The sequence below is a fragment of the Oncorhynchus clarkii genome, chromosome 9 (assembly GCF_045791955.1).
Source record: "Oncorhynchus clarkii lewisi isolate Uvic-CL-2024 chromosome 9, UVic_Ocla_1.0, whole genome shotgun sequence".
Lineage (NCBI taxonomy): Eukaryota > Metazoa > Chordata > Actinopteri > Salmoniformes > Salmonidae > Oncorhynchus > Oncorhynchus clarkii.
In genome coordinates this window covers 17,217,463-17,238,680 of record NC_092155.1, presented here as the reverse complement: position 1 = coordinate 17,238,680, position 21,218 = coordinate 17,217,463, and the positions used below count along the sequence as shown (strand labels likewise).

Genomic DNA, 21,218 nt, shown 5'->3' with positions numbered 1-21,218 from the left:
AGGGTTTTAATCAGAGAGATGAATCAGTCACTCCAGTCTATGGTTTATTGGCCTTAAAAGTAGATAGGAACTGATAGAGGGGCACTACTGTTTTGTACCACAGCTGTGAAACCAAGCCCGTCGCACTCTCTGCCTGCTCCTCTCCTCTCAACTGGTTTCAGTCATAACAACCAGGGGGATGTGTGTTATTTTGTATGGGTATTTTCCGAAATGTCCACATACATTTCGAGTGAGTGACTAAGGTGAAACCCATGAATAGATTGTAGTGTGTGTGTGTGTGTGTGTGTGTGTGTTACAGAGATCCGTGGCAGGACGTGGAGGGGTGTGTGCGGATCTCCGCCCAGCACTGTGACGTGTCCCAGGCCTTCTCTGACTTTGAACTCTACAACATGATCCGCCTGGGCCTCCACCAGGGCCCTGGGAGCCCAGTCTGGACAAAACCACGCAAGTTTGACCCAAGTGATTTCAGTCAGTAACCTACCTCTCTGCTCTCAAGACCAATCACATATCTAAAATGCTGGTTTGTTGTTCCAATCAAATCAAATGTCACGTAGAGAGCATTTAAAAATCTCATTACACTGCAGAATTCAAATGGATGTGGCTAAAGCTGCTGACATGAGTAGGTTGGTGTGATTGAAATGACAAAGTGGCTTCTTCCCTTCCCCTCTCCTCTCCTCAGCCTTCAACAGCCCCTCCATCTCTGTGTCTCTGTCTAGAGAGAGGCTGGTAGTGGAGGTGCACTTCCCCTGTTCTACCAACAGAGGGTGCTTTCCTCTGCAGAGCTGCTGTCCACTGTCAGAACTGATTGACCCCTGGGTCACAGTGACCGTATTTAACCAACATAACCACTCTGACTACAAGGTATCCCCCTGCTTGTGCCATCTGCAATACCACCTTTTGTTCACCCTCCATCTTCTCTCTTTCTTTCTGTCTCTGTCTCTCTCTCACACTCATGGTCCCTCCCTTTCCCCTGCTGCTATGTAAGTGAATCTGTGGAGTACACTTCTTAAAGTGCTCCAACCATATACGGTCATGGTGTCCAGTCTATGGTCTGCTGTGTGTTGTTTGTGTGCATCCGGTTAGTACAAGCTCCACAAGCGCTCTCTCTCTCTCTCATGTTCACATGTTCCTTCCCAATTCCCTGATCCTGTTTCAGAGGCGTACTGGTTGGGCCCAGGAGGTGGTGTTCAGGGCTGAGTTCTCAGACCTGGTCCCAGGACAGGACTACTGTGCCTTGGCTAACTTCTCCTTTGGACCCCCCACCTTCCCCCTGGCCTCCTCTCCCCCCTCCCATCCACACTGTGTCCACCAGGCTGCCCCAGGACCAGGTGAGAGGTCATGGTTAGGGTTGATCCAAGGTGTGGACATTAAGCTAGGGTTAGGGTTGATCCAGGTTGTGGATATTAAGCTAGGGTTAGAGTTGATCCAGGGTGTGGACATTAAGCTAGGGTTAGGGTTGATCCAGGGTGTGGACATTAAGCTAGGGTTAGGGTTGATCCAGGGTGTGGACATTAAGCTAGGGTTAGGGTTGATCCAAGGTGTGGACATTAAGCTAGGGTTAGGGTTGATTCAAGGTGTGGACATTAAGCTAGGGCTAGGGTTGATTCAAGGTGTGGACATTAAGCTAGGGTTAGGGTTGATCCAAGGTGTGGACGTTAAGCTAGGGTTAGGGTTGATCCAGGGTGTGGATGTTAAGCTAGGGTTAGGGTTGATTCAAGGTGTGGACATTAAGCTAGGGTTAGGCTTGATTCAAGGTGTGGACATTAAGCTAGGGTTAGGGTTGATCCAAGGTGTGGACGTTAAGCTAGGGTTAGGGTTGATCCAGGGTGTGGATGTTAAGCTAGGGTTAGGGTTGATCCAAGGTGTGGACATTAAGCTAGGGTTAGGGTTGATTCAAGGTGTGGACATTAAGCTAGGGTTAGGTTTGATTCAAGGTGTGGACATTAAGCTAGGGTTAGGGTTGATCCAAGGTGTGGACGTTAAGCTAGGGTTAGGGTTGATCCAGGGTGTGGATGTTAAGCTAGGGTTAGGGTTGATCCAGGGTGTGGACATTAAGCTAGGGTTAGGGTTGATCCAGGTTGTGGACGTTAAGCTAGGGTTTGAGCTAATGTATACAACTGTGATTTCACAATTAAATGTGTGTCTGTGTTCACCAGGGTTGCAGCCAGTGTTGTTGGGGATAGGAGTGTGTGCTGTGCTCTTCTCTGCTCTCCTTGCTCTGGCTCTGTATCGGCTGAAACAGAAACGAGATGCACCTCGCATTAACAGACTCCCCAAGACTCTAGTAAACTGTCCTTGTTCTCTTGACAGGCACACACACACTCACTCACAGTATGCAGTGTCTATATTTGATTTCAACCAAGTGTATAGTTCTATATATTACAGTACATATAGTCCATAGTCCTTGGGTATGTAATTGGGAATACAATGCAGTGTTTCTGTGTTTTCACGCAGGCAACTCTCCAGGCATCCCTCCAGCACCCCCCAGAGTCCTCTTCAGACCCTGTTGACCCCAGTGACATCCATGTGGAGGTTGTGGACGACCACCTCTCCATCATGTCTTCCTTGTCCGGCTGTGTCTTCACCAACGCCCAGGCCCCAAGCTTGGGTGACGGGTACAGCAGCAAACCCTTCCCCGGTGACTACAGGTCATGCAACATGGACTGGCACACTGGGGGAGACACTGAGCTGGGCCTGAACTCTGGCAGCACCCTGTCCCTGCCATGCTCCACTGTGCCTATAGGGCTACATATGACCCAGTGCAACTTCGATTCACCTCTACGACCACATCCAGGGCCCACGGTGCCAACACTACCCTACCTTGATTCTCTTTCTCTGTCAGAGGCTGGGGAGGGCCAGGGGGTCCCGCTGTGCTCAGTGAGGTTTGGGGGGGGCGAGTGAAGGGGGTGAGAACCTGGAGGGACTACAGTGGTGTAACCGGTAGCATGTTGAACTGCAGTACCCATAATGCTCTGTACAACATATTCTGATGAACTCCACAGTGCAGTTGATTTTGGAGGAGTTGAGATGGGACAGAACTGGACCAATGAAGAGTAATGGTGGTCCTATGTAGCTCCGCTGTTAAAAAGCAATGGCACTATCAACCGGCAGGGTTGTGGATTAGATTCTCACCAGAATCACATACTAAAAATGTATGCACTCACTGTAGTGTAGGTCGCTATGGATACAAGTTGAACGTCTGCTGAGTGTCATTGGGAACCTGGTTCTGCCGTATATAGCTGTCGAAGGAGACATGGCTGGGAACTGAAGCGCCAAGCTCAGTTTGAACAACAACACTGACAACCACAGCTTTGTTTTACGCCGTTTGTTTAGTAGGGTTCACAATATGGACCACTTCTGTCATCTGCAGAGGGCCCCTGTTGGAGCGAGCAGAGCCTCTGATTCACAGGTACAGCTGGGTCTTTGGGAGGGTTTGCTTGAGGGGTGCTGAGAGTAGTGTGTCAAGTTCAAAAACGTTATTGTCCATGTTTGTTTAAAATGGGAATTTATCTTTGGCTTACGGGCATACATTTTCAGTTACAGCCGGGGGGGGGGGGGGGGGGGGGGGTTCTTTCAGAGGACTATGGAGAGCAATATTTGTTTCATGAGATCCCCTCCCCCCACCTTTCACTGGACTGTGATATGGATAATGGCGATTTTAGCATGTACATTTTGGTGTGGACAAAAAAAATGTGGACAGCAAAGCCACAACACAACACTAAACAATACCTTAATTGCACTATAATGGTGACAAACGGTGCCCACAAACTGTTAGGGCCGACATCAACCTGTCCCAACACCAGTCACAACAGCATCTTACCACTGCTACACCTGGCTATCAGTAGAGCCTTGTCTGGCAGAGAAACAGTTCATTCAGCCTCATTTACTGCCTTTAAAAGAAAACATAGCTGATATGGCTGAATTGAGATGTATGACCTATGGCATAAGGGAACAACAAGAGGATAAGAGGCCATCTGTAATTTTGATTAAGACATTAATGAGCAAGCTAGGACAGACATAGTCAATGCAACTATTTGTTCAGCACTTTTGAAATGTACAGCAACAGAATTCAGAATATGAGCCATTCTTAGTGTTCTTCCTGTACACCAAGTCAGAACCATAGGATAAATAAAGGGGGCATATAAGTATACAATGAAAGCTCTTACAATATTCAATGATTACATTTCTCAAAAACAGGTTATGTACATGTGCACCACCTAAAACAATTTAAAGGTGAAAATAGACCAAATTATTAGGGTGAGGCACATGGGCTACTAACTGCTTACTACACAACATGCACTTAGTATTACTTTCTTAGCTACAGTATACATATCTCCCTGGCATATTACATCATTTATGTAGCAGCATACAATACATTTTTGGTCTCCCCTTGTTGTGCTGTGTTCACTTAAACAGGAAGGTGGTCCTTCGTGGGCAAATTTTGTCTCAAATTTACAATTCCAAATTGGATGAAAGTTCAAAATGTATTTTCCCAGTCGTAGCTTGTTTTTCCCGAGGTCCCAGTTGTCTTGAATTTGCAGTTCCGAGTTAAGTTGTTTTGAGTGCAACACAAATCATGCTTCATTGACAGCATGGCCAATGTTGAATGTTTATCATTTTAAACTAGGAAAAGACACCCTTAATCTTAGACTTGGGACCACACAGCCACTCCACTGAATAGCAGGCTAATGATTGCTTTGCAACGCTTGCAGTTAGCCACTGATTCCTTCTAAACCACTCATTGTTGAATTTGCAATTTCCAACTTGTTGTGTAATGTTTATGTTCAATGGCCGATGAGCACCAATACGTTTTATCTATAATTTATCTTCATTATTTCTCTTCATATGATAAGGATTAAAAAGGATTTGCCAGTAGATTGTCAACTTCATTCACGATGTCTGCTAGCTAAGATTTTGAAAGTATGATGTTGACATGATCAGTCCAAGCAAAGCTACTGTAGATATGTGATTTGACGTCATTTCTGTGGCCAATTACCTTGAGCCTTCTTGGATGGGCACTTCTAATGTAACTCTATGGCAGCACCCAAGGGGCTTGAGTATTTTCTGCTGGCAGCCCCACCACCACAGAAAGCACTGAGCTAGGCTGAAACACCTGCATTATGGAGCTGCCTTACTCAAGAAAACAAAAAAGAGACCATGGTTGTATGGGGCTTTATTAACTAAATGATAAATTATTTTACAGTGTTTTCAAACTGATATGTGACATCTTAATGCCAAAATAACATGCAAAATATTTATTTATTTTTGCTAAAAATGTTGGGCTCCACTACGTATGGACAAAACTGGACTATCATAAACATATACCAAGGGGGGTTTATTATTCTGACCACACCTTTATTTCCTCTACCTACTGTACTGTGTGAAGTCTTGTCAGGAGAATTCTATACTCCTGTTCATTTACCAATTCAATTAAGTTACCCTTCGTCTGTTATATCAGGATTTGTAAGATACTGATAGAAAAGGAAACGGAGAGAGGCCCAGTCTACCAACGTTAAATGTTTATTCACGGGAACGTTCTGACGTGTACAGTACAGGACCTTCAATTTATAGCGACACACATACTTCCACACCAAACATCAAATCCGCCCGCCATTAGAGCCTAGGGGAGAACGTGAGAATAGTGTCTTCCTACCCTCCCCTAAGATAGGGAGAGACCTGGGACTGGGAAGTGTCCCAGCCAAGGTCTCCCCTGATCTGGCACAGACAGATAGTCTGTTCTCAAAACACTAAACACATTGTTCCCAAAATGTTGATTCTGACTAAAACCACACACCATATTATAATATAATCATCGAATGAGTCTAACACTTACACACATGTATTATAATAATCTATTGATTCAAATTAATTTCATACAATCACATGGTATCAGACCTATGGTTTCAGGACTGTAACATTCTAATCATTTATTAAAACACATTTCCTTATCAAGCCTCTACCTCCGTGTTTCTCCTGTTTTCTCTATGTGATAACAGGAGTTTGTTTCCCCCCCCCTCTCTGGCTCTCTCTCTGCCTTGCTTCTGACTCACTGTTGCCCCATCCTACCTCTGGCCTGACCCGCTGTCTTTTACCCGTGTCTGACACCTCATTCCTGGGGGGGAGGTGGGGGGGGGGTTACACATCACTTTTGCTGGTGGTGCACTTTTTCTGGTACATTAGGAAACCCAGGGGGGTGGGAGAAAGAGAGAGTGAGAGGAGACGGAGGAGAGGCATGGAAGATGGTGGAGTGAAAACAGTGGCCCCATTCAAATCCTCCTCAGTTCTGGAACACTCATATTCATAGAACTGTGTCGGGGATTTTGATTGATGTTAGGTTAATGTTGGACCGTCAGTGAATCCAAACTAAGCAGTGTGTGTCTGCCTGCCAATCACATAGCTGTAACGTTATTCCACAGGCGTCCAACTGAGAATTCACATCTAACCTTGAACTGAGGCTTTTGGATGAGCTTTTTATGGGTCCTGCTATATTTGCAGTCAATTGAGTAGAAACTTGATCCAAGATGGACGCCTTGTAGCTCGGCTCCCCACTGGTGTATGCTGGCTTGCTCTGCCACTGAGGTGAAGTTGGATTAGTGATTTATGTGGTGTTCAACATGGTGACCTTTCTCGAAAAGGTCTAATTTATGTGTCAGCTGAAGCCGTCTCTGCTAGAGTATCTGAAATGAAATATATTTTGCATTTTTACTTTCCATTCAGTGCATACCGGTCTTTGAATGTCAAGTTTACTCATATGTAAATGTAAATTAACCAAAGAGGAGAGGGGGAAAAAGAGACAAATGCATATGCGAGAGTACAGCGGAGCTTGACGAAAAAAACACAACTCACAAGCCTCATAAAAACAGCTTGAAATGAGGTAACATTCAGTGCAGATGAGGGCACATCTTTCAGATCGGCTTATGAAACTGTTTGCACAGTGCTAGATAAGTGTAATTGATGGATTCTTTTTCTGTATAATTCACTTTCTAACACCATGAGTTAGTGTAAAATTAGATAAATATTTCAGAGTAATTTGAAGTGCTTTTGTGTGTGATACAGTATTTTAACAAACTTGTTACATATTTATCTTGCTTTCTGTTTTTGTTTTCCTAACTGGTTGAATAATGAAAGAAGTGGGTACTGCTGTTCATTTGTGCATAAATAAAAAGCAACTTAAAGGTTACAATAACAACTGTGAGGGTCAAGTCAAAGTCCTGGTACCTTCAAAAAATACAGAAGTGTAAATGCAATGTGTAGTAGTGTCCTTTCTTGTACTTCATACAAAAAATATCAAAAAGAATCTCAACTAAAAAGCCATTTACAAATGTTACAGTTGCACCTATGATCGGCTTTACAATTTCCTTCAAACCAGTTGACGTTGTGTTTCTCGTGTTTGAGCTGACACACGGACCCAGTTTACATCCCAAATGGCGGTGTTGTCATTTTATAGTGCACAACCTTTGACCAGGAAGTATACACCCTATAAAGGGAACAAGGTACAATTTGAGACATAGCTCAAGTGACAGAAGCACACAGGCATGACCACACCGACCAATTCAGATGACGAGCGGTTAAAGTTACGACTCTATAGTGTGAGAATGAAATCAAACACGTGTACCCTTTAATTCATAAAGCAAGTTGCATGCTCTACTTACTTACAAAATGTGATCTTATGTCCACAATAGATGATACATACAATTTTTTTTTTTTAAATGCATGATAAATCTTTCAAAAATACATTTACCTTACATTTCTAAAGATAAAACATAGCTTTTAATGGTGGAGTTTTAAAAGTAACGCCTTTATGGTCCTCACTAGGAATAATAGATACTTTAAAATGCCTTAATTCATTTCAGAAAATGCATTTGACTAAGAAAAAGGCCATATTCAGAACTACATGTGCCCTATATGAAGGAGAGGAAGTTGTGGTCCATCACGCTCTCTCCCGTGCAGGAAACCCTGAGTCACTCGCTCACTGACACACAGGCTTAACCCCCAGCATAGACATAACCGTCCCCTGATGTGTGGTGATGCTCAATGGCCATTGCCAGTCATATAAATATTCATCACGCCAGACATAAAGGTAATAAAGATTGTATTTAGTGTACGGCATCACTGACTAAGACACTCCCGTCACATCAAATTGTATTTGTCACCGAATACAAACGTGTGTAGTAGACTTTACCCATGAAACGCTTACTTACAACTGGTATTAAAATGAGTCGCTTACCATCAACTGTGTCGGTGGATCTGATCATCATTAGATCGCAGCGCTGCGTCTTTTAACCATCTACACCTGTCTGCAGAATCAATATATGGACACAATCATAGGATACTTATGGATGCCAGGTGTAAACGCCCCGAAACACGCAAGCCTCACACACAGCCTGGTATTATACACAGAGACAAGGCAACACCAGGGTAATACCGTAGCAACAGGGTTTTATTTGGTCATACATCTCATATGTTGAATCAATCAATATACAGAATATATACAAAATGCTAACGCACAGTCCGGGTTTAGTTTTCTCCATTCTTGCAGTGAGCAGAGGTTGGCAGTGCATCATTGGCCTCTGTTCAGTGTGTCATGGATGGATCCTGTCAATCTCTCTCACTCTCACACACACACACACACACACACACACACACACACACACACACACACACACACACACACACACACACACACACACACACACACACACACACACACACCACCTGCAGGGGAGGGTCGGGGGACCTGGTGTTACTATGGCAACAGCTCCCCCCTCCCTCTGTCCATCCATCCATCCACTGTCCAAGTCAGATGATCTTTCCGTCCTTCTCATCTGCGCCAGTACTGAGGAGAGATGGGAGACAGACAACACCGTTAGCCGACCCTCACACCGACACACGAGTCACGATAGACGCTTAACACATGTAAACACAAATATATATTTACCAACCCATAACACCTAAACTTGTAAAAGTACCTCAAACCAGGTAGTCATTGTTGTAAAAACAGAATTTGTTCTTAAAGGCTATAAAACACTGCTACAGGAAAGGTCAGTATATTTGTCCCAGTTTTGATACACAATGAACTTTGGTTGTGACACACACAAACACACCTGGGCAAACTTGTGTATCTGCTCTACCACGGCAGCAAACAGAGACGCTCTCATCAATCAGACTCTGCATGTAGTGAACGGCCTCCTCGTCCGACAGGTCCAATCGGAACTTGTCCTGCACCTGGAGGGGGAGGAGACAGAATGTTCAGGGGAGAGATAAATCCTGGTTAAATACATTCATTGGGTTTGTTCTTTCATGTGGAGACACGTAAAATCCACACACAACTGTACATTACAGTATGTCTGCAGAGTGAAAAACAGACCGTATTTCCCACCCACCTTCTTAACAGTCTTGTCAGGCTCCAGGGCGATGTCAGGAATGTTGGCATCCACCATGAGAGAGAACAAATTTAGGATGAGGTTAGAGTACCTGGAGAGAGAGAGAAGAAAGAGGGAGAGAAATGAAAAAGGGTCATCACAGCTGATATAATTGTGTGTGTGTATACTGTGTGTGTGTATACTGTGTGTGTGTATACTGTGTGTGTGTATACCGTGTGTGTCCTACCTCCTGAGGTAACTCCTGGTACTGTTCACTCTGCATGCCGCCCATCCCCTCCACCATCTCCTTACTCAGCTTCATGGGGGGAGGCAGAGGCTTGGGGTCACGACCCAGGATGTAGCCAAAGTCTATGTGGAATAACTTTCCTGAAATAAGAAGATGGGAAAGTATTCTATCAATGAAATGTATTCATAAATCCTTTTTTACAACAGCAGTTATCACGTGTATATTCAGTCATGCAGAACAGAGTAGAGTATCTTTTGAAGGAAAGAACTAGTGATCAGACAATGTATGTTACAAATCCAACCACCGCGTGCTGGAGGTACACGGCACATAATTCCTATAGACTCACCAGTCTTTGTGAGGAGCAGGTTGTCCAAGTGTCTCCCACTCCCAGGATGTATGTGATGACACAGTAACCAGCTGGAAAAAGAACGAGAAAACGACATCTCTGTAGTCATCCAAAAACACACATTAGGATGATGAAAACAGAGGGCACCATGCCAACTCATTGAATGGCCTAGTTCTTGAAGTTCTATTTTGGAAATAATTTTTTTTTACCCTTAAAGGCGCAGTAGGCAGCTTTTTGTGCAACCCACCAAATTCACATAGAAATGTGAGTTCTTAATCTGTCATTCTCATTGACAGCAAGTCAGAAGCGGAATATCCATCCGTTCTATGTGAACTATTTCTATGCTTCTCTTAATTTTTGTTTTTCTGTTGGCTTTGTACACCAGCTTCAAAAAGCTGCAAAAATGTTGGGTTATTGAAAATATATTTCACAGAGGTTTAGATGGTACAATGATTCTCGACACTATGCTTGTTTTGACACCAACTGAAATTAAGCTAAACATTCACATTTTTGCAACCAGGAAATGGTGGAGCGATTTCTGCATACTGTATCTTTGAGTGTGTGTACATTACTGCATTTAAACGTGGGATATTGTTTTTCAACAGGAAAAGTAAAAACAATTGCTGGAGTGCGTCTTTAATGTCACCCACACCAAGGCCTGGGATTGGTCCGAGACAGTGAGGTGGGAGGGTGTTAGTAGCAGTATTCTCACCACAGCTCTTGACGTAGGTGTCCATCACATCACACAGACATGATATCACAAGACAGGCCTACCGACACAGACATGATATCACAAGACAGGCCTACCGACACAGACATGATATCACAAGACAGGGCTACCGACACAGACATGATATCACAAGACAGGCCTACCGACACAGACATGACATATTAAGACAGGCCTACCGACACAGACATAATATCACAAGACAGGCCTACCGACATAGACATGATATCACAAGACAGGCCTACCGACACAGACATGATATCACAAGACAGGCCTACCGACACAGACATGATATCACAAGACAGGTCTACTGACACAGACATGATATCACAAGACAGGCCTACTGACACAGACATGATATCACAAGACAGGCCTACCGATAGATATGACATATTAAGACAGGCCTACCGATAGACATGACATATTAAGACAGGTCTACAGACACAGACATGATATCACAAGACAGGCCTACCGACACAGACATGATATCACAAGACAGGCCTACAGACACAGACATGATATCACAAGACAAGCCTACCGATAGACATGACATATTAAGACAGGCCTACCGATAGACATAACATATTAAGACAGGCCTACCGATAGACATGACATATTAAGACAAGCCTACCGATAGACATGACATATTAAGACAGGCCTACAGACACAGACATGATATCACAAGACAGGCCTACCGACACAGACATGATATCACAAGACAGGCCTACCGATAGACATGACATATTAAGACAGGCCTACCGACACAGACATGATATCACAAGACAGGCCTACCGATAGACATGACATATTAAGACAGGCCTACCGATAGACATAACATATTAAGACAGGTCTACAGACACAGACATGATATCACAAGACAGGCCTACCGACACAGACATGATATCACAAGACAGGCCTACCGACACAGACATGATGTCACAAGACAGGCCTACCGACACAGACATGATATCACAAGACAGGCCTACCGATAGACATGACATATTAAGACAGGACTACCGATAGACATAACATATTAAGACAGGTCTATAGACACAGACATGATATCACAAGACAGGCCTACCAATAGACATGACATATTAAGACAGGCCTACCGATAGACATGACATATTAAGACAGGTCTACCGATAGACATGACATATTAAGACAGGCCTACCGATAGACATGACATATTAAGACAGGTCTACAGACACAGACGTGCACAGAGTGAAGATGGTAGACAAACATCTAGTATACAATACAATGGTAAATAGGCTCTTAGACAGAAATATCTTGATCTCCTACCTGGATGTTTCCTTCAGTGACCAGGACTTCAGCCACAGGCACCGACTGGACAAACTGCATGAACCCTAAAGGAACAACAGCACCCAGATCAGAGGTTAAAGGTCAGAAATCACTTCCTGAGACAGTATTCGATCTTACATCATTGGTGCTCACCATGCTTGGTGCTTGTGGCCAGCACTTTGTAAGGCGTCAACTTCAGGTCTTGATTCTCTTTCCTCAGCAGCTGAGAGAATGTCCATCAGATTTCCATTAACAATACACAGCCACTTAACCTTCTGAGTCAGGATAAAATAAACAGCAGTCTGTTTGGCAGTAATGTTTGTTTCTGACCTTGTCCATAATAATACAGTATTATGTTTATATGATATGATAATAATATGTTGATGATATTGTAATAATAGGTTGATATGGTAATAATACCTGACTTTCTGACCTTGTCCATGAGAGAGATGATCTGTAGGATGAGCTGGTCTTGTCTCAGGTCGTCTCCGTGTTTAAAGATGACAGGATACACATTCCCTTCCTCAGCCTTGAAGATCAGCTTGGCTGGCATCAGAGCACTCTATAATACACAGAGATACAGTGACGAGATTACACAAACACATAACGGTACATTACCACGTACCCATTTACACTATCACACAGCAAGCATTGTCTATGTATGGCCCAAACACTGCTACTACACACTAATCCAGGGGAGAGGTAGAGGTGGAGCAGGAATAAAAGATGAGAGGGAGGAGAAAGAAGAGGCTGAGAGGGAGGAGAAAAGGAGAAGAGCAAGAAAGGAAGAGGAAGAAAATGTGTGTAATCTCCCATACCTTCTTCTTGCGGTTGCCGCTCTCTCTCTGCACGGCCTTCATCAGCTGTACCAGTCTGTCCACAAACGTCTGCTGGGACGCCAGGAGAGACCGCATCACCCTCACACTCTTATCACCCTGGAGAGAGAGGGGGAAGGGGTCAAATGAAAGAGAGGAGGAAATGAGTTATACTCATGGTAACCAACCAGTGTTTCTTCAACATGCTGTGCTGTATCACTTACTGCACATGCAAATTCATAGTGCTGAACTTTCACATTACAAACTGCAAGATGAGGTAAGATAGGAGTTGTGAAAGACAGACCTTGAGCAGTGCTTGGCTGAACCTCCCGATGACGTTGAGGTACATATTGTGGGTCTTCAGGTCTCTCTGCATATTAGTTATATACCCTACTAAACATATTAGTTATATACCCTACTAAACATATTAGTTATATACCCTACTAAACATATTAGTTATATACTGTACTAAACATATTAGTTATATACCCTACTAAACATATTAGTTATATACTGTACTAAACATATTAGTTATATACCCTACTAAACATATTAGTTATATACCCTACTAAACATATTAGTTATATACTGTACTAAACATTTTAGTTATATACTGTACTAAACATATTAGTTATATACCCTACTAAACATATTAGTTATATACCCTACTAAACATATTAGTTATATACTGTACTAAACATATTAGTTATATACTGTACTAAACATATTAGTTATATACCCTACTAAACATATTAGATATATACCCTACTAAACATATTAGTTATATACCCTACTAAACATATTAGTTATATACTGTACTAAACATATTAGTTATATACTGTACTAAACATATTAGTTATATACCCTACTAAACATATTAGATATATACCCTACTAAACATATTAGTTATATACCCTACTAAACATATTAGTTATATACTGTACTAAACATATTAGTTATATACCCTACTAAACATATTAGTTATATACTGTACTAAACATATTAGTTATATACCCTACTAAACATATTAGATATATACTGTACTAAACATATTAGTTATATACCCTACTAAACATATTAGTTATATACCGTACAAAACATATTAGTTATATACCCTACTAAACATATTAGTTATATACCCTACTAAACATATTAGTTATATACCGTACTAAACATATTAGTTATATACCCTACTAAACATATTAGTTATATACTGTACTAAACATATTAGTTATATACTGTACTAAACATATTAGTTATATACCCTACTAAACATATTAGTTATATACCCTACTAAACATATTAGTTATATACCCTACTAAACATATTAGTTATATACCCTACTAAACATATTAGTTATATACCCTACTAAACATATTAGTTATATACCCTACTAAACATATTAGTTATATACCCTACTAAACATATTAGTTATATACCCTACTAAACATATTAGTTATATACCCTACTAAACATTTAAGTTATATACCCTACTAAACATATTAGTTATATACCCTACTAAAAATATTAGTTATATACCCTACTAAACATATTAGTTATATACCCTACTAAACATATTAGTTATATACTGTACTAAACATGTTAGTTATATACTGTACTAAACATATTAGTTATATACCCTACTAAACATATTAGTTATATACTGTACTAAACATATTAGTTATATACTGTACTAAACATATTAGTTATATACCCTACTAAACATATTAGTTGTATACCCTACTAAACATATTAGTTATATACCCTACTAAACATATTAGTTATATACCCTACTAAACATATTAGTTATATACTGTACTAAACATATTAGTTATATACTGTACTAAACATATTAGTTATATACTGTACTAAACATATTAGTTATATACTGTACTAAACATATTAGTTATATACCCTACTAAACATATTAGTTATATACTGTACTAAACATATTAGTTATATACTGTACTAAACATATTAGTTATATACCCTACTAAACATATTAGTTATATACCCTACTAAACATATGAGTTATATACCCTACTAAACATATTAGTTATATACCCTACTAAACATATTAGTTATATACCCTACTAAACATATTAGTTATATACTGTACTAAACATTTTAGTTATATACTGTACTAAACATATTAGTTATATACCGTACTAAACATATCAGTTATATACCCTACTAAACATATTAGTTATATACCCTACTAAACATATTAGTTATATACCCTACTAAACATATTAGTTATATACTGTACTAAACATATTAGTTATATACTGTACTAAACATATTAGTTATATACTGTACTAAACATATTAGTTATATACCCTACTAAACATATTAGTTATATACTGTACTAAACATATTAGTTATATACCGTACTAAACATATTAGTTATATACCCTACTAAACATATTAGTTATATACCCTACTAAACATATTAGTGATATACCGTATACCCCTACTAAACATATTAGTTATATACCCTACTAAACATATTAGTTATATACCCTACTAAACATATTAGTTATATACCCTACTAAACATATTAGTTATATACCCTACTAAACATATTAGTTATATACCCTACTAAACATATTAGTTATATACCCTACTAAACATATTAGTTATATACCCTGTACTAAACATATTAGTTATATACTGTACTAAACATATTAGTTATATACTGTACTAAACATATTAGTTATATACCCTACTAAACATATTAGTTATATACCCTACTAAACATATTAGTTATATACTGTACTAAACATATTAGTTATATACTGTACTAAACATATTAGTTATATACCCTACTAAACATATTAGTTGTATAACCTACTAAACATATTAGTTATATACCCTACTAAACATATTAGTTATATACCCTACTAAACATATTAGTTATATACTGTACTAAACATATTAGTTATATACCCTACTAAACATATTAGTTATATACCCTACTAAACATATTAGTTATATACCCTACTAAACATATTAGTTATATACCCTACTAAACATATTAGTTATATACCCTACTAAACATATTAGTTATATACCCTACTAAACATATTAGTTATATACCCTACTAAACATATTAGTTATATACCCTACTAAACATATTAGTTATATACCCTACTAAACATATTAGTTATATACCCTACTAAACATATTAGTTATATACCCTACTAAACATATTAGTTATATACCCTACTAAAACATATTAGTTATATACCCTACTAAACATATTAGTTATATACCCTACTAAACATATTAGTTATATACCCTACTAAACATATTAGTTATATACCCTACTAAACATATTAGTTATATACCCTACTAAAAATATTAGTTATATACCCTACTAAACATATTAGTTATATACCCTACTAAACATATTAGTTATATACTGTACTAAACATGTTAGTTATATACTGTACTAAACATATTAGTTATATACCCTACTAAACATATTAGTTATATACCCTACTAAACATATTAGTTATATACTGTACTAAACATATTAGTTATATACTGTACTAAACATATTAGTTATATACCCTACTAAACATATTAGTTATATACCCTACTAAACATATTAGTATACCCTACTAAACATATTAGTTATATACCCTACTAAACATATTAGTTATATACCCTACTAAACATATTAGTTATATACTGTACTAAACATATTAGTTATATACTGTACTAAACATATTAGTTATATACTGTACTAAACATATTAGTTATATACTGTACTAAACATATTAGTTATATACCCTACTAAACATATTAGTTATATACTACTAAACATATTAGTTATATACCCTACTAAACATATTAGTTATATACCCTACTAAACATATTAGTTATATACCCTACTAAACATTTAAGTTATATACCCTACTAAACATATTAGTTATATACCCTACTAAACATATTAGTTATATACCCTACTAAACATATTAGTTATATACCCTACTAAACATATTAGTTATATACTGTACTAAAAATTTTAGTTATATACTGTACTAAACATATTAGTTATATACCGTACTAAACATATTAGTTATATACCCTACTAAACATATTAGTTATATACCCTACTAAACATATTAGTTATATACCCTACTAAACATATTAGTTATATACCCTACTAAACATATTAGTTATATACCCTACTAAACATATTAGTTATATACCCTACTAAACATATTAGTTATATACCCTACTAAACATATTAGTTATATACCCTACTAAACATATTAGTTATATACCCTACTAAACATATTAGTTATATACTGTACTAAACATTTTAGTTATATACTGTACTAAACATATTAGTTATATACCCTACTAAACATATTAGTTATATACCCTACTAAACATATTAGTTATATACCCTACTAAACATATTAGTTATATACCGTACTAAACATATTAGTTATATACCCTACTAAACATATTAGTTATATACCCTACTAAACATATTAGTTATATACCCTACTAAACATATTAGTTATATACCCTACTAAACATATTAGTTATATACCCTACTAAACATATTAGTTATATACCCTACTAAACATATTAGTTATATACCCTACTAAACATATTAGTTATATACTGTACTAAACATATTAGTTATATACCCTACTAAACATATTAGTTATATACTGTACTAAACATATTAGTTATATACCCTACTAAACATATTAGTTATATACCCTACTAAACATATTAGTTATATACTACTAAACATATTAGTTATATACCCTACTAAACATATTAGTTATATACTGTACTAAACATATTAGTTATATACTGTACTAAACATATTAGTTATATACCCTACTAAACATATTAGTTATATAACCTACTAAACATATTAGTACTAAACATATTAGTACTAAACATATTAGTTATATACCCTACTAAACATATTAGTTATATACCCTACTAAACATATTAGTTATATACTGTACTAAACATATTAGTTATATACTGTACCATACTAAACATATTAGTTATACCCTACCCTACTAAACATATTAGTTATATACTGTACTAAACATATTAGTTATATACCCTACTAAACATATTAGTTATATACTGTACTAAACATATTAGTTATATACCTAAACATATTAGTTATATACTAAACATATTAGTTATATACCCTACTAAACATATTAGTTATATACTAAACATATTAGTTATATACTACTAAACATATTAGTTATATACCCTACTAAACATATTAGTTATATACTGTACTAAACATATTAGTTATATACCCTACTAAACATATTAGTTATATACCCTACTAAACATATTAGTTATATACCCTACTAAACATATTAGTTATATACCCTACTAAACATATTAGTTATATACTGTACTAAACATATTAGTTATATACTGTACTAAACATATTAGTTATATACCCTACTAAACATATTAGTTATATACCTACTAAACATATTAGTTATATACCCTACTAAACATATTAGTTATATACTGTACTAAACATATTAGTTATATACCCTACTAAACATATTAGTTATATACCCTACTAAACATATTAGTTATATACTGTACTAAACATATTAGTTATATACTGTACTAAACATATTAGTTATATACTGTACTAAACATATTAGTTATATACCCTACTAAACATATTAGTTATATATACCCTACTAAACATATTAGTTATATACCCTACTAAACATATTAGTTATATACTGTACTAAACATATTAGTTATATACCGTACTAAACATATTAGTTATATACCCTACTAAACATATTAGTTATATACCCTACTAAACATATTAGTTATATACCCTACTAAACATATTAGTTATATACCCTACTAAACATATTAGTTATATACCCTACTAAACATATTAGTTATATACTGTACTAAACATATTAGTTATATACCCTACTAAACATATTAGTTATATACCCTACTAAACATATTAGTTATATACTGTACTAAACATATTAGTTATATACTGTACTAAACATATTAGTTATATACCCTACTAAACATATTAGTTATATACCCTACTAAACATATTAGTTATATACTGTACTAAACATATTAGTTATATACTGTACTAAACATATTAGTTATATACCCTACTAAACATATTAGTTATATACCCTACTAAACATATTAGTTATATACCCTACTAAACATATTAGTTATATACCCTACTAAACATATTAGTTATATACTGTACTAAACATATTAGTTATATACTGTACTAAACATATTAGTTATATACTGTACTAAACATATTAGTTATATACTGTACTAAACATATTAGTTATATACCCTACTAAACATATTAGTTATATACCCTACTAAACATATTAGTTATATACCCTACTAAACATATTAGTTATATACTGTACTAAACATATTAGTTATATACTGTACTAAACATATTAGTTATATACTGTACTAAACATATTAGTTATATACTGTACTAAACATATTAGTTATATACCCTACTAAACATATTAGTTATATATATACTGTACTAAACATATTAGTTATATACTGTACTAAACATATTAGTTATATACTGTACTAAACATATTAGTTATATACCCTACTAAACATATTAGTTATATACCCTACTAAACATATTAGTTATATACTGTACTAAACATATTAGTTATATACTGTACTAAACATATTAGTTATATACCCTACTAAACATATTAGTTATATACCCTACTAAACATATTAGTTATATACCCTACTAAACATATTAGTTATATACTGTACTAAACATATTAGTTATATACCCTACTAAACATATTAGTTATATACCCTACTAAACATATTAGTTATATACCCTACTAAACATATTAGTTATATACCCTACTAAACATATTAGTTATATACTGTACTAAACATATTAGTTATATACTGTACTAAACATATTAGTTATATACTACTAAACATATTAGTTACTAAACATATTAGTACTAAACATATTAGTTATATACTGTACTAAACATATTAGTTATATACCCTACTAAACATATTAGTTATATACCCTACTAAACATATTAGTTATATACCCTACTAAACATATTAGTTATATACTGTACTAAACATATTAGTTATATACTGTACTAAACATATTAGTTATATACTGTACTAAACATATTAGTTATATACTGTACTAAACATATTAGTTATATACCCTACTAAACATATTAGTTATATACTGTACTAAACATATTAGTTATATACTGTACTAAACATATTAGTTATATACTGTACTAAACATATTAGTTATATACCCTACTAAACATATTAGTTATATACCCTACTAAACATATTAGTTATATACTGTACTAAACATATTAGTTATATACTGTACTAAACATATTAGTTATATACTGTACTAAACATATTAGTTATATACCCTACTAAACATATTAGTTATATACTGTACTAAACATATTAGTTATATACTGTACTAAACATATTAGTTATATACCCTACTAAACATATTAGTTATATATACCCATACTAAACATATTAGTTATATACCCTACTAAACATATTAGTTATATACCCTACTAAACATATTAGTTATATACCCTACTAAACATATTAGTTATATACCCTACTAAACATATTAGTTATATACCCTACTAAACATATTAGTTATATACCCTGTTACTAAACATATTAGTTATATACCCTACTAAACATATTAGTTATATACTGTACTAAACATATTAGTTATATACTGTACTAAACATATTAGTTATATACCCTACTAAACATATTAGTTATATACCCTACTAAACATATTAGTTATATACCCTACTAAACATATTAGTTATATACCCTAAACATATTAGTTATATACCCTACTAAACATATTAGTTATATACCCTACTAAACATATTAGTTATATACCCTACTAAACATATTAGTTATATACCCTACTAAACATATTAGTTATATACCCTACTAAACATATTAGTTATATACTGTACTAAACATATTAGTTATATACCCTACTAAACATATTAGTTATATACCCTACTAAACATATTAGTTATATACTGTACTAAACATATTAGTTATATACTGTACTAAACATATTAGTTATATACCCTACTAAACATATTAGTTATATACCCTACTAAACATATTAGTTATATACTGTACTAAACATATTAGTTATATACTGTACTAAACATATTAGTTATATACCCTACTAAACATATTAGTTATATACCCTACTAAACATATTAGTTATATACCCTACTAAACATATTAGTTATATACCCTACTAAACATATTAGTTATATACTGTACTAAACATATTAGTTATATACTGTACTAAACATATTAG

General features: G+C 35.9%; 1 long non-coding RNA gene and 1 pseudogene across 1 annotated transcript; both read right to left on the bottom strand.

Moving 5' to 3' along the window:
- Positions 1–8,481: 8,481 nt before the first annotated feature.
- LOC139416008 (uncharacterized) lies at positions 8,482–9,470 on the bottom strand. The gene is made up of 3 exons (XR_011635044.1): positions 9,384–9,470; positions 9,105–9,225; positions 8,482–8,836 (listed from the first exon to the last, which is right to left on the bottom strand). It is a non-coding gene; the product is annotated as an uncharacterized lncRNA (long non-coding RNA).
- A 49-nt stretch (positions 9,471–9,519) lies between these two features.
- LOC139417477 (phosphatidylinositol 3-kinase catalytic subunit type 3-like) overlaps positions 9,520–21,218 on the bottom strand; it is a 30,904-nt pseudogene continuing 19,205 nt past the window's right edge.